Source organism: Athene noctua, chromosome 5, assembly GCF_965140245.1.
Source record: "Athene noctua chromosome 5, bAthNoc1.hap1.1, whole genome shotgun sequence".
NCBI classification, from domain to species: Eukaryota; Metazoa; Chordata; class Aves; order Strigiformes; family Strigidae; genus Athene; species Athene noctua.
Window position 1 is genome coordinate 56,311,418 of NC_134041.1, and position 13,285 is coordinate 56,324,702.

The following is a 13,285-nucleotide window of genomic DNA, read 5'->3' on the forward strand; positions in this document are numbered from 1 at the left end:
TGGTCTCCTACTTGCCTGCCTTTTGTGGAGTCGGCCAAAGATAACACTTCTGGTTTGGTCTGGGGCAGCACAGAAGTGGGCCCGTTTTGTTGTGATTCACATATTCATTCCACTTTCAGGTCAGAAGATTGGCATTGATAAGGCTATATAAGGACGTGCTTGCTTGGGACATCTTTCTCCACCCTTTGAGCACACAGAAGCATTCCCACTGATTTCAGTGGGAAAAGCTCTTTTGTCTGGTGTGCTAGTCTGTGTGCCAATTAGTATTTCATACTGATTGGAAAGGAAAAGACTAGGCACGGATTTATGAAGGTTCTAGGTGTTTGTAGACCAGGACATTTTAAACAGTACATGCAATTTGCAGATCAGTAATTTGGTAGCTGTTTGTTTGTTTGTTTCTAAGATCTGGTCCAGCATCTCAGCTATGGCTAAAAATGAACATAAAAGACAGCCAGTTATGTCTGAAAATCTTGCACTGTGAAACCAAATTATTCCTGTGGTAACAAATGTGGCCTGCAGAGCAACAGAAGATGAACTGAAAGTAAGACACTGAAATCAAATTGCAGGCTAGGTTTTTTGACAGTGTCCTTCACAGTGCCGATGACCACCTGGAGTACAGCATTCTGTGCAGATTGGCATTTATAGCAATCAGAGCCCATCTCAGTCATGTAGGGAATCACTTTCCAAACACAGTTTTCCTGCCAACGGGGTTTGTTTGCTTGGTGATAAGAAACAATGGTCAACTCAGTTTGTTACTTGAGCATTTTAGTGACCGAGAAGTGAAATCTGGCATCATGTGCTAAATCCATTTTCTTAGCTAGTCAAATGCCAACTTGGCAGCCTGTCTAGAAAGCTGATAGCATTGGGACAGGTGTGATTGTGGAGATTGTTTTCAACAGTCTTGAGTAAGTCTGCTTTTGAGACACCTCCTTCCATTGGGAAAAAACAGTTACCACCTTCAGAACTGGAGTAGAAAGACAGGGGCATTGTCTGCAGCTTATTATCATGCTTTTCAAAGTGCCTTAAAAGCAGGAATGGGTTTAGTTTTGAGTAAGGCTGGTATATACTCACTAGAGTGGTGTTAGCCATAGTTGAGAGGAGAGGAAAGCCTGGCATAGAGGACCTAATTCCCCTTGTTTTGTTGGAAGAAGCATAAGAAAAGATGTGACCTTTCCAGTTAAAGATGAGGGACCTGATCTTTTCTTCTTCTAAAGAAGCGTAGTTCTACCTCATTTTTTGCAATTTTCTGCCTCCAGGGTCAATATGTGCTTGAACATACTGTCGTTTCTCTCATGGGCATTTCTGGTTGCCAGAAACAGCCAGAAAGCTCAAATACTTTGCCAAAACCCTTCAACCTGGGAAAGCACCCATGCACTTGCAGTGGGACCCTGCTGAGTCAGTGCATTGTCTTAGTGCCACCCCACGTGGCTGGAGAAGTCAGAACAACACCGTCCTTGCGCACAGCATAATGATGTCCAAGTCTCAAGCTGTGTCCCCATGGCATGCAGCTTCTTAAGGTCCTGATACTTGACCTTTGGATAAAATCCAAGGTTATTTGATGAAGAGTGAGAGTGGTATCCTCAGAGAGGACAATGCACTCTCGGTTGCATATCCCTATTTTACTGATGTCACAAACAAGTTATTCTTGTAGGCTGCAGAAAGCCTCACAACCACAAAACCAGCAATAATTTTATAAATGATAAGCTTGTTTTCTTCCTCCTCGTCCTCCCATATACTCTGAGTGCAGCAGACAGCAGAGATGTGCATTGCTGGAATCCAGAGAGTTTCGTAATGTGGCAGCCGCTTGCTGAAAGCCCTGCAGATACAAAACAACACTTATTTTAAGTCTTGAGAAACGTCTCCTACTAAGTAGAAGAAAAAAGCATTTAGGTGAAGCAATGTTGCCAGACCCATTTGTTTATGAGGCTTGTTGTTTGTCTTTATACATTTTAAATGCTTTTTATTTTCATTCTGCTTTTTGAGCCTTTCAAGTTCATGTTTTCCATTTTTTCCATTTGACAAGAAAGTCTGGAATCAAGTCCTTGCTTTAAAAACAAAAATCCGGTTCAGGGTCCTGTATAATCATGTAGCTCCAGACATGGGGTGTTTAAAAATAAAGCCACTTTCACGAGAATTACCCATCTTGAAGGTGATTTTCTGTTCTAAGTAAATACTTTGTTGACAGTTTAAGAAGCTTTTAACAACACCTGATCTGTGTTTGCTTTCCAGGCAGATCTCTCTGTCTTTTCTTGCTCCTTCTTTTCTAAAAATCTAGGGCTTTTTTCACCTCTGTATGTGCTGACGAGGTCAGAAATGTAGTGTACCAGCATGACCGGTGTGTTGAATAATGCATACCAATGCCTTCAAAAATACACGCGAAGATTTCATGCAATTGTCCCCTTAAGCTGCTGAGTGGTACCATGGGACACAGAGCCCATCTTCTTCAGAGACAGGAGGAGGGAGTTGTTTTGGGTTTACTGGGTGGAGTAAGGCGGGGAACAGAAAGCCTTGTGCAAAGCTTGAGCCTTAAGCTTCATAGCTCAATGTTTAACCCAGTCCTTGTTGTTGGAAGGGAGTTGACAGATGAGTGATTTCTTTTGGTTGAGCTTTCTGAATATACTTATTTTAAATCTGTCATTTGATGCAGTGGTATCCTCAAGCTGTATGCACAAGGCAAGAAGGAGACGTCCTTATTCAGTGTGAAGATTTGTCTTTCACTGCTACGTATGTAAAAGTGCCTGGAAATTTATATTCCAGGGGACACTAAAAAGCTTTTTGAAGGGCTGCTCTTCCTGCTCTATCTCTAGCAGTAATAATGTCCAGTAAATGCAGAGACCTGACTGCCTGTCTTATTGCTATGTTCAAGTCCCATTCTGGGCTCCCAAACCAGATGCTCTATACTGGCATTTCTAGGAGGTTACTGCTCTACTTGTGTGGTTTGAATCGCTTAAGTCATTGGCCTTGTGCCTTAAAGTGCCAGCAGAGGCATGCTGTAATTGCCTGTAAATGCACCGTCTGTCATATTATTGTTTAATTATTCCAGCTTCTCACCGCCACGCACTGCTCAGTGTCTCTCTTGCTATCTTTATTTAATTGAGTGGAAAAAATCTGAGACTTGTGCTTCACTTAGATCACTTTGTATTTACCCAGCATTGCTGGATCCTACTATGAAGTCCCAGCTTTTGTATGCAGAAGTCAGTCTTCTATACAGAAAAAATAATGTCAATATCTAAAGCATATGTTAGAAAGAGAATCAATATTTTAACACATGGTAAAGTCAGACCATAAATCTCTTAACACAGTCAAATGATTGTATTATTCTGCCTTGAAACGCCGCTCCTCCCCCTGAGAAACAAGAGGGGGAAAGAAAACTCTTGAATAACCAAGCCCTTGTCCTCACAATGCAGGACTGTTCTTAGCCCGTCGCTCTGTGTTGCTTCTTTCTTTTCTGTCTACTAACTCTCTCTTTCCTTGTGTGTCGAACGCCTGCCTCTTCAAGAGCCGTCTCCCCCTAGCCCATCCCTGTTTATCTGTTTCAGAGTATTACCAGGATGTCAGTTCTTTCCTGAGATCAGCTTGTGATGACCAGTTCCACTGCCTACTTGTTACCATTTCAAACATCTCTATGCTTCCTCCCAGCCTTGCAACCAACCCCTTATTAATGTGTGTTGAAAAAATCATCTTTCAGAGCTCTCTCCAATGCTCTCCTTGTCCGTATGGCCTATAAAAAAACTTGGCAGCACGCTCACTGCTTTTCTTTCCTCATGCTCCCTGCGTCTGTGACAAATGCGTGTCATTTTTCTGGTCTTACATTTAGCTTTCAGTCTCTGAATCAGAACACTCTTTTTGTACAGCACCCCCCACACAAAATCAAGATCAAGGCTCCTGTGCACTACCACGGTAATAATAAATATTAGGGTTGCTCACACTTACTCTGCTCTAGTTTTCATGGCTCTGGGCGGAAGGAGTTTCATGATGTCCTTTTAGAAGATCACTCTGCACCTGAATGGTCTAGTTTTCAGGTTTGGTTTTTTTTCAGAAATTCTCAACTACAATTTTCCTTTACAGGTGTACTCCCTGTAACACCTGGCTCCCCAACTGAGCCAGCATCGTTGTTGGGGTTGTTCTTTGCACTTGCCATAACGGAACTGTAAGATTACTCATTTAATGCTATTTTTCTAGTTTGTTTTATTTTTCATCCATCTCTTTCCTGCAGGAAAAAGCCATTTATATAACGATTTCTCACTGTGGAATTGACTCCAGGCTTTACTGCTATTTGTCACCATTCAGGAAATCCATCCCTGGCTCCAGGAGAACACTCAATACCTGCTGACAGTCTGGAAGAGGGAGAGAAAATAGATAGCAGGGCTGCAGCTATTAAGACCAACAGGCAAATATTTTATTCCAACTCAATTTTCCCTTCCCAAATTACTTTTAAATATTTTTTTTCTCTTTGTGAGAATGTGAATGAGGGTTGTTTGTTTTCCTGGGGACTCTTCTGTTCATCTGATCTTCATCTTCCACATTTCAGACAGAGGAGCTTGCAGCCATGACAAGATGTAATCCGAAGTAAAACTGCTTCTGCCTGTGGCCTTGGTTAACCTGCTGGCAATGATACTTGCCTGGGCATGGGGCAGCTGGCTTTTTTACACAGCTCAGCATGGATGTGCTGCCACTCCCAGTCACTTTTAGGACACAGTGAGTTGTTTACAGTAATCTTAAAAACCTAGTAATAAAACTGTTCTGCCTTCCTGGGGCCACCACTCCCCGAGACCTTTCCCCTTTCTTGGCTACTGCGGGAGCCTCCTTCCTTCAGCTTCACACCCTTATCAGTAAAAATGATACCAGTACAGAACTGGTTGTCTTCAGGTTCTCTCTTTGAAGGATAGGCTACACTGCTACCCTGTTGTGGCTGTTAAGGATTGGAAGATCAGAGAGGACAATGGGGAAGTGGAAGCCTGCTCCCTCTTTTATGCGGAACGGAGGCAGAACATGCCCTTGTGTGAAGTTCAGCAGAGAAAAACTCGCATTCCTATGTACCGTGCCATACCAGTCAGCCTGGTACTAATCTTCACGGACCTTTGAAGGCATGAAACGACATGCAGTGTGAATGAAATCTAAGCCACACCATACCAGATTATTGGTGCCAGCCAGTTTTAGCAGGCTGACATGAGAGCCAAGTGAAATAGGTACCATGGTAGGAGATGTCTTGTACCACCTGCAGGCATGCAGATCTACAGTGCTCACGAAGCATCTGAGTCCAACAGCATGTAAAAATCTGGTGAACCCACAGCCACTTAGGCTTGAATGCACTTTCCTGGGGAGGAAGTGGCTTTTCCCTTGGAAAGCTCAACTCCCCAGGGTCTGCATGAGGTCAATGGAAAAAGTGATTTCTTCAGAATATGATTCAGAGTGCCTAAGCACAGGCTTATCTTATTGACTACAGAGAAAGCTTAACCTCTGTAGATTTAAACTAGCTTTTGTGAATACCCTCTTGCCCCTTATTTGTGGGACTTACAGTAGTCCTGGACAAGGTTAGTCTTTGGTAGGCACATTGCCTACTGAAATTCAGGTGCTGTAGACCTAAGCTAAGAGAAGCTTGTCCACCAGAGCACAGAATGTCCTGTTGGATCCTACTTTGTCCTTTCGTGTTACTCTGGGATGTCAGAAAAGGATTTACAAGTACTAGAAGAATGAAATGAAGTCAAGAAAGGTTGGTTTCTTTAGGGATGGCTTGACTGGAGCTGGAATAATCAGCATCTGTTTCAGTTTAACTGAGTTTTTCATTCCAGCCTTTCTCTCCTTTCAAAGTACAGAAAACTGAAGCCTTTAATTTGCCCCGTCTTTCACTGCAGAGAAAAGAGTTTCTAACAGCTGATACTGTCCTGTCTAGAATATCTACACTAAAAAAATACAGTTTATTATCAGTTGTGAATGAAAAAGCTCTTGCTTGTTTCTGTTGTTTGTCGTGTTGACTTTGATAGATAAATTGTTTGAACTGGTTGACTCTCCATTTGTATAATTGAAGATTAGCTTGCTTGATAGCCTGCTGGATTTGCAGTTTTCCTTTGCACCAAATAAACTGAAGAACTGCTGGCCCTGGGGTAGTTAGGGCACAGCACATACTTGAAAAAGTTTGTGTGCATACAAGTAAATAAGAGAAAATTTTGTGCATGGCATTCTGGATGTGCTGTTTCAGCATTGATATGTCCTATTTTTTCACCTGGAAGAGCTCCTGTAAGACCTAGGAAGTATGTTTAAAAAATTGCTAACAGCCTGACAGACATAGATAGGTGGCTAATGAGTTGAAAGTTGAAGCTGGCAGGACCAGAATTGTTTTTTACATGATAGTTTTACAACCCTAAGTCATGCTGTTTGGTTTTGAGAACATAGGTACCTTAATCAAACTCTGTCCCTTTATCATACATTTGCTTTGTAGAACCATCTGGAGGGAAAAGAAAAAATAATTTGTCACTCGAGTAAGGAGACCTGACTCTGAACACATAAAAGGAACAGACAGCAAAAATAGCAACATCTTACTGTACTGTAGAGTCCTTCAACAGCGAATTGCATTTTGAGGTTCCCTTTCTTTGCATCCTTCTTTGTATTGCAACAGCATCTTGCACCAAGGAGACGCTTTCGCTCTGGTGGGGCAGTCTCTGTTTTCAATGTGCCAGATCTTGTTGTCAGGCTCTCCGTTGGAGTATTAGCTTCCAGACATTGACAAGGGCTCTGAATGTCTGTGTGTATCCTCCAGGTATGGTGTCTGTGCCTAGCACCCTTCCTCTCTTCCCTTCAGCTCCTGAGTTGTGCCAACTATTGCCAGCGTTCCCAGTTTTTGTATACTCGTAATAACGGCAGTGGAGCCAAGGGGACACTCAAGGGGAAGATAGAAAAGCAATGACAAAGCCATACACTATTTTTGTGATCGGTATGATGCTCACAAAATGAAATGGGCATTGTCATGCCATCAGCCTCCAAAAGCATGCTCCTCTCCCCCAGAACAACTAAACCCTTGGCTAAGAGACTAAAGCCAGACATCTGATAAACCAATGATTCAAGAGGAGGGAAAGGAATAGGATAGGGCAGGAAGGTCTGGGTAGATTGAAGCATAGATGAGAGGAAGCTAAAATTTAGGATTGGGAATTTGGAGGTTTGAGACATGGCAGAGGAAGATTGAGATTCACAAAGAAAGTGAAACCAGGAATTAGAGGAGTTTTATGCTGAGACTGGCTGGCAAGGAACTGGCAGCAGGGAAGGGACAGAAGGCAAGCAGAATACAGTTTGCCAGTACAAGGAGACAAGAAGGAAGAGACAGGAAAGTCAAAGGGATAGGTGGTGAGATGGAGAACCAGACAAGAGCCTGAACTAGGACCTGGCATGAGAAAACAAAGCTGGAGGTCCTGTTGAAGGTTAAGGAAGGAGAGACAGCCTGCAGAAGGAGCAGGTGATCAAAGTCTGAAAGTGGAGGTCGAGCACCGGCAGAGGGGAAGGGAATGGAGTACCGGGGGAGAGCTGCGGGAGGCAGCCCCACTCAGGACAGAGCAGAGGGTTCCTGGGTGGAAAAGGGTGCAATGGGCTGTGCTTGCTGGGACATCCTGAATTCCAGAGCTGGAAGTGGGACAGAGCTTCCCTGAGGCTGGCCTTCACATTGGCTCAGCCGGCAAAGAATTTGTCTCTTGTGCTGTCTGCCACAGCCTGCAGTACAGAAATGTCTAGAATTGAGTGTCCTTGGATGAGGCGGTGGCAGCTGCCCGCCTGGGGGAGGAGAGCAGGCTTTCTTGTAGTTAGATGACAAAAATTTTACAGTTGGGAGGAGGTAGTGAAAAGGCCACATGACCAAGAGAGAAAGGGTCAATTCATTAGTCTGGCAGCCACTAAATTAAGAAAAGGCAACTGGAGCTATTCTATCAGAGGTGTCTGAATTCAGCCAAGGATGATTCTGAAGTTGCTAGATTGATCTTGTGGTCAGTTTAAGCAAGCTTAGCTAATTAATTGCTTTATTTTAGTTCATTGTGTAAGAGCTAGCTCCTAATAAATCACACTGCTTTGTAGAAACATGCTTGAAACAACTGTGTAAATATTAAATAGCCTTAGGAATGGCCTTATAAATCCTCTGAATAATCTAAATTCCAACACTCATCCCTGTCCACTACTGGTCTAGATGGAGGACAAGAGTCTGCTGTTGCTATCTGTGTCTCTTTCAGTAAAAGGGGCAGAGATCTGTGTTGGATATACAAAGGTACCAGCACGGCTGATGGCCCATAGAGGTGCTGTGGTGCTGTGTGACCCTGCACCAACAGTTGTCCTTTTTAGGAACACAGGAAATGCTACAGGTGTTAAAGGAACATTATGAAGGTTGCAAAGCCAAGTGTTTAAAAGTTAGGCAATGTCCAAATGAAATCGGCAGTGAAACCTTAATTCAGAACCTGTATGCATGTAGGTTATGAAATGCTCATTAATTATACATGCCACTGTATGGGCATCAATAATATCCCCTCCTCTTCATTTCAGTGTGAATGGCAGTAATTCGAGATCCTCACAGTTCTACGGGGTTTCTGGGGCAACGGGGACTGAGGTACCTCTGACCTCTTAAGGACAGGTACTCAGTCGCAGTACCACAAGGTTCAAAAGATGGGCCTGTCAGCATAGCCTCCTCCTAATCCTGAGAAGCCCTTAACTAATACTTCTAAGGACTGTGACTCTTACACTTACCTTCAACACTGGGCCAGGTCTGCGCTGATGAAGATTTGGGGACAAACAGTGCTGATGGAGGCTGAGAGTAGGTTGGAGCTGAGCTCTCCAGCATCCAGTAGGAGGGTATAAAATTAACTACTCCATTTGTGCAGATTAAAAACAAATCTTATGTGTATGAATTCTGCCTTTGCAAAAATGTCTGCTAGTTCTGATTGTTGGCACAAGTATTACTGTAGTATCGGTCTAATCTCATAAGACATATTTAAGGAACTGCAGCAGAAGGGTGGAGTTACCAGTGTAAATTTCTTGGCTGATTCCTTGTCTAGTGACAATTGTCCTGTTCTGCTTTATATCAGCTTTTTGGTTTTATGTTTCATCATGAAAAGAGCAAACCAGTTGTTTTGAGTATAAAGTAACATTTTTTTCAGATTTCAGATCATATATTTGAAAGCAAAGCAAGTAGAAACAGAAGTAAAATCTCTAACAGAACTGGAGTACATGTGGCACGTATCCTTTGTACATACTTCTTCAAAGCAATTGGGCAGTGGCACTTTGCACACAAACAGTCTGAGAAATGTAAAGGTACAGTACAGGGTCAACAAAACATTCAGATCTTCCCTATGTGTGATGAATGCATGCTATGGTCTTCAATACAGAAGATGTAGTTATATGTAGACATCTATGTGTGTTAAAATAAGCTACACAAGAAGAAATTCTTTCAGATTTCAATCTTTTCAGGGCAAAGCTTGCATTTCCATGTCTTGTAGGGGATCGGTGCACTGTTTGCATTGAATGTTTTACTGAGTAATAACAACAAAGAAACATCCAGTCATTGTAAGAAATATTGTCATGAGGAAATTACACCTGGTTTCTGCCCTGTGACCCACTATGCCAAAAAGCCAATTCTACTTTTAATACAGTGAAATGCTGGGGTTTCAACCCCAAGCCCCAAGTTAAGGTTGACATATGGGTGATTCCCACAGCCCTTCCCAAAGGGGGGTGAGTTTGCCTTTAGGCTTCCCTCCAGGGTGCGGCCGGCCTTGCAGACAGAGCCATTGGGTAAATGACCCCAGGTGTCTGCATTAAGTGACCCAAGGTCAGGTGTCCCACTTGGGGATGAAAGCTGGGACCATTGCAGGCAGGGGCAGTGTCTGTCTGTGAGGGGGATGCCCTGTGCAGAGTTCCCTGTTGGGAAGGACCTCCTGCCTCCCTGGGACTGGGCTCCAGTCAGGTCTGGCTTTTGTAAACGTGGGCTGTGTAGAGATTCAGTATGTGGCTTCCTTGGTGTTATGTGTTTGGTTTGTTGACTTGGTTGTCTCCCGTCCCTTCTATGGGAGACTGCATTTCACCATTTATTCCACCCATTGTTGGTCGTGTGGTGTCGTGGTTGGGGTCAGTGGGATTGATGTTGATTATGTATAATCTGACTGACTTGTTTGTACCCCCAGTGCTCACCCATGTACTGACCCTTTTGTATCAAATACAGTTTGGTTATTGGTTCATCTTTATGCTGGCTGTGTCCTTTATGCTAGGCCTAATAATTGGCAAAACATGTTGTCCAGTATTTATTAGTAAAAAAGCGTGTAGCCACGTTGAACTGTCTGGTCTGCCAAAGAATCACACAAAGGAAACTGGCAGAATGCAGATAATTAAACGTGAATAGCCTCATTTCACTGAAACTAGCCTCGATGGTTGCCAAAAGTTGTAAAAAACCTGATGGAAATAGCAGATACTTAGATCTGACTATCTGAGGTAGGAAATAGCTCCAAAATTTACTCATGGTTTTGATTCTGCTGAGGCAGCTGCTGTTCCTTTCAAAGGTGAGCCAGTGGGACCAGTCCAGACCGGCAAGTACTGAGATCAATTAGTAGACTCCTGTTATCGTTAGTGTGTTTTAGAAATTTGTTGAGCTACTACTGCAGTGCAGAATCCATCTAGGCTTGAAAGGAGAACTGATTACAACCGCCTGAGAATTTAGCATTAAAAAGCCAAACCTTTCTCAGCAAAATACTGAAAGATCTGTTATAAAAAGTCGTCAAAGAATTTGCTTTTAAATCCCATCTGAAATCAAATGATGACTGAGCGCAGATGCTGTCACTTGAGCGTATTTGTCTACACCAAGGTATGGTTGCCACCTTCTGAATGGCTACTGCCATTTCTTGTGGCTCCCACTTATTCCTTGCAACGCCAGCTTGGTCACACTTAGCTCGTGATATCTCCTACAGCAAGAATAGCAGCACATTGGTGCGAGGTTATAGTAGGTGCCAAGTAGGGATGGTCCCGATTTTGTAGAGAAGGAAACATGGGAATGTCGCAGTCCCCTGGTCCATCTCTTTCATAATGTCTCAGCAGCTAAAGGTGACCTGCAGCAGGAGCAGGGTGGCTGTGTGACGCACGTACAGCACTGAGAAGAGCTACTTCATATGAACTCATTACTTTTAGAATTTCTGATCCTGTCTGTCCTGGGGGCCAAAATCTCCAGTTAGACAGTTGGACTGGCGGGAAAATAGCTCCCGTTCCTTGTAACGCTTTAATGAGCTGCAGTCAGTAACCGACGGAGCTGCGGGCTGTCCTCCTCGCTCAGGGAAATCTTGACAGAAGTTTCTCCCCGATGTCGCAGCGGTGACACGACGGAAGGTTTCACCGGGATGTGCGGCCACGGGGGGTCCGGTGTGAGGCGGCGCGGAGCTGGTTACCGGTTCAGGCTGCCCGACAGCCGCAGCGGTGGGCGCTGAGGGGCGGCGGCGGGGCGGCCCAGGCCCCGCGAAGCTTATGGGACCCCGCGAGAGGCGGCAGAGCCAGCGGGGAGCCCTCCTGAGCGCGCCTTGCTAGCGCTGCCGCCCCGGGAGGCCGGTGCCGAGCCCGCGCAGCCCTTCCCGCCCCGCCGTCGCCAGGGGCAACCGGGCCACTTCCGCCCGCCGCCAAGATGGCGGCGGCGCCGTAACCTGGAAGCGGTCGGCCGCCCCGCGCCTCGGCGGGCCCGCCCCCATGGTGCCGCGGGAGGTCTGTGGGCGGGGAGTCCCGTGACGGCTCGGTGCGCAGAGACGGTGGCCGGCAGGGGCGGGCGGGGAGGGGGGGGCCGAGCGCGCCTCGGGAGGATGGCGGAGCCGCACGGTACGGGGCGGCCGGGCGCGGGGCCGCGGCGGGCCGGGGGGGAAGGGGTGCGGCGGCGGGGGTCGCCGCCGGCGGGGGCGTCGGGACGCGCTGAGGCGGCGGCTGACAGCGGGCGGGGTGGGCCTGGCGGCGGCCGGGGGCGGCGGCGAGAGAGGCGGGAGGCCGCGGGCACAAAGGCGGGGAGGGCCCGGGCGGCAGGTAACCGGGAGGGGGGCGCGCCCCGAGCCACCCCAGCGCGGGGGGTCGGCGGCGGGGCAGCGCGCCCGGGCTCCGCGCACCGGCACCCGGCGAGTGTGTGTGTGTGTGTGTGTGTGTGTGTGTGTGTGTGTGTGCGCGCGTGTGCGCGCGCCCCGGGGGGTGCAGCCCCGCCCGGCAGCCGCGGGGCCCGGGGCAGGTGGGGCGGGCCGGGCCGGGCCGGGGGCCGCCCGCTGCGTGCGGCGGGGCGGGGGCGGGCGATCGCCCCGCGGGGCTCGGCGGCGGGGCTGCCCCGCTCCTCCGTGCTGCCGGGCGATGCCATCGACCAGCCACCGCCACAACAACAACATTAAAAAAAAAAAAAGAAAAAAAAAAAAAAAAAGGAGGAAGCTCCGTTTTACAGCCTCACCTCTCCTCCTCCCCTCCTGCTCCCGGTACCTGGCAGAGAGAAATTTAAGAGACTTTGCGTGTGTGTAGTGGCACTGACGCTCAGGGTAATGATTACATCTGCTCCCGTGTGTGTGAGTGCTGTCCCCCACCCTCTCGTATAGGCGTGAGCCTCTTTTCCTGTTTCACCCGATGTATTTATTGTAGCAGTTCTGATGGAGCCGGAGTGGCAGAATCTCGTTTCAAAACTCGTCGCCTTCCTGTCTAGCCAGGTGGTTCTCCCGGTATTTAAAACGGAGAGGTGTCGCAGAGAGAGCGGTGTGACAGCTTCCCGCGTGTATTTGTGCTTGTAGAAGGTGTTTTCACCGACTTGTATGGATCTTTCTCTAGGAAATGGTTAAAAAGCTGTAGTAACCTTAGGTAAGGTGAACGGCCGTGTGTGTTGACTAAAATTGCGACTGGGTGTGAGCTATTCAGAAATTCAGCAGAACTGAAGTTTGGTGAAACTGTTGCCGCTTGACTTTACTGGCTTATTTAGGAGCAGGTATGGAGATGGAATAAAAAGTCACAATGTGTGAGAAAACAATTAGAAAGTACTGAAATAGTACTAGTAAGCTTTAACTCATGTATTTGAGATGGGACTATGGAAGTATACGCTTTATCCAGTTCTGCACACGTGCAGACACTTTCGAGGCGGAATATTCATGATCAAGGAGTTGTAATTGTGTGTATTGTCATTGATGTTAAGATTTTCTTTGACTATCACAGTAGAAATTAATATGGTTTTAGTAATTACTTTAAGGGTCTTAATTTTCTGCAGTTTATCAGTTTCTTTTTTGCGTATTTGACTTTCTACTTATTGTTTCTTTTTTACCTTCTAAACTATGTTGTG

General features: G+C 46.2%; 1 protein-coding gene across 1 annotated transcript in view; it reads left to right on the plus strand.

Moving 5' to 3' along the window:
* The first annotated feature begins 11,748 nt into the window (after nucleotides 1-11,748).
* The window catches only part of SHOC2 (SHOC2 leucine rich repeat scaffold protein), a 65,630-nt gene continuing 64,093 nt past the window's right edge, over nucleotides 11,749-13,285 (plus strand). The window contains exon 1 of the mRNA XM_074907725.1: nucleotides 11,749-11,811. The gene's annotated coding sequence lies outside the window, so the exon portion shown is untranslated. The remainder of the gene's footprint in view (nucleotides 11,812-13,285) is intronic.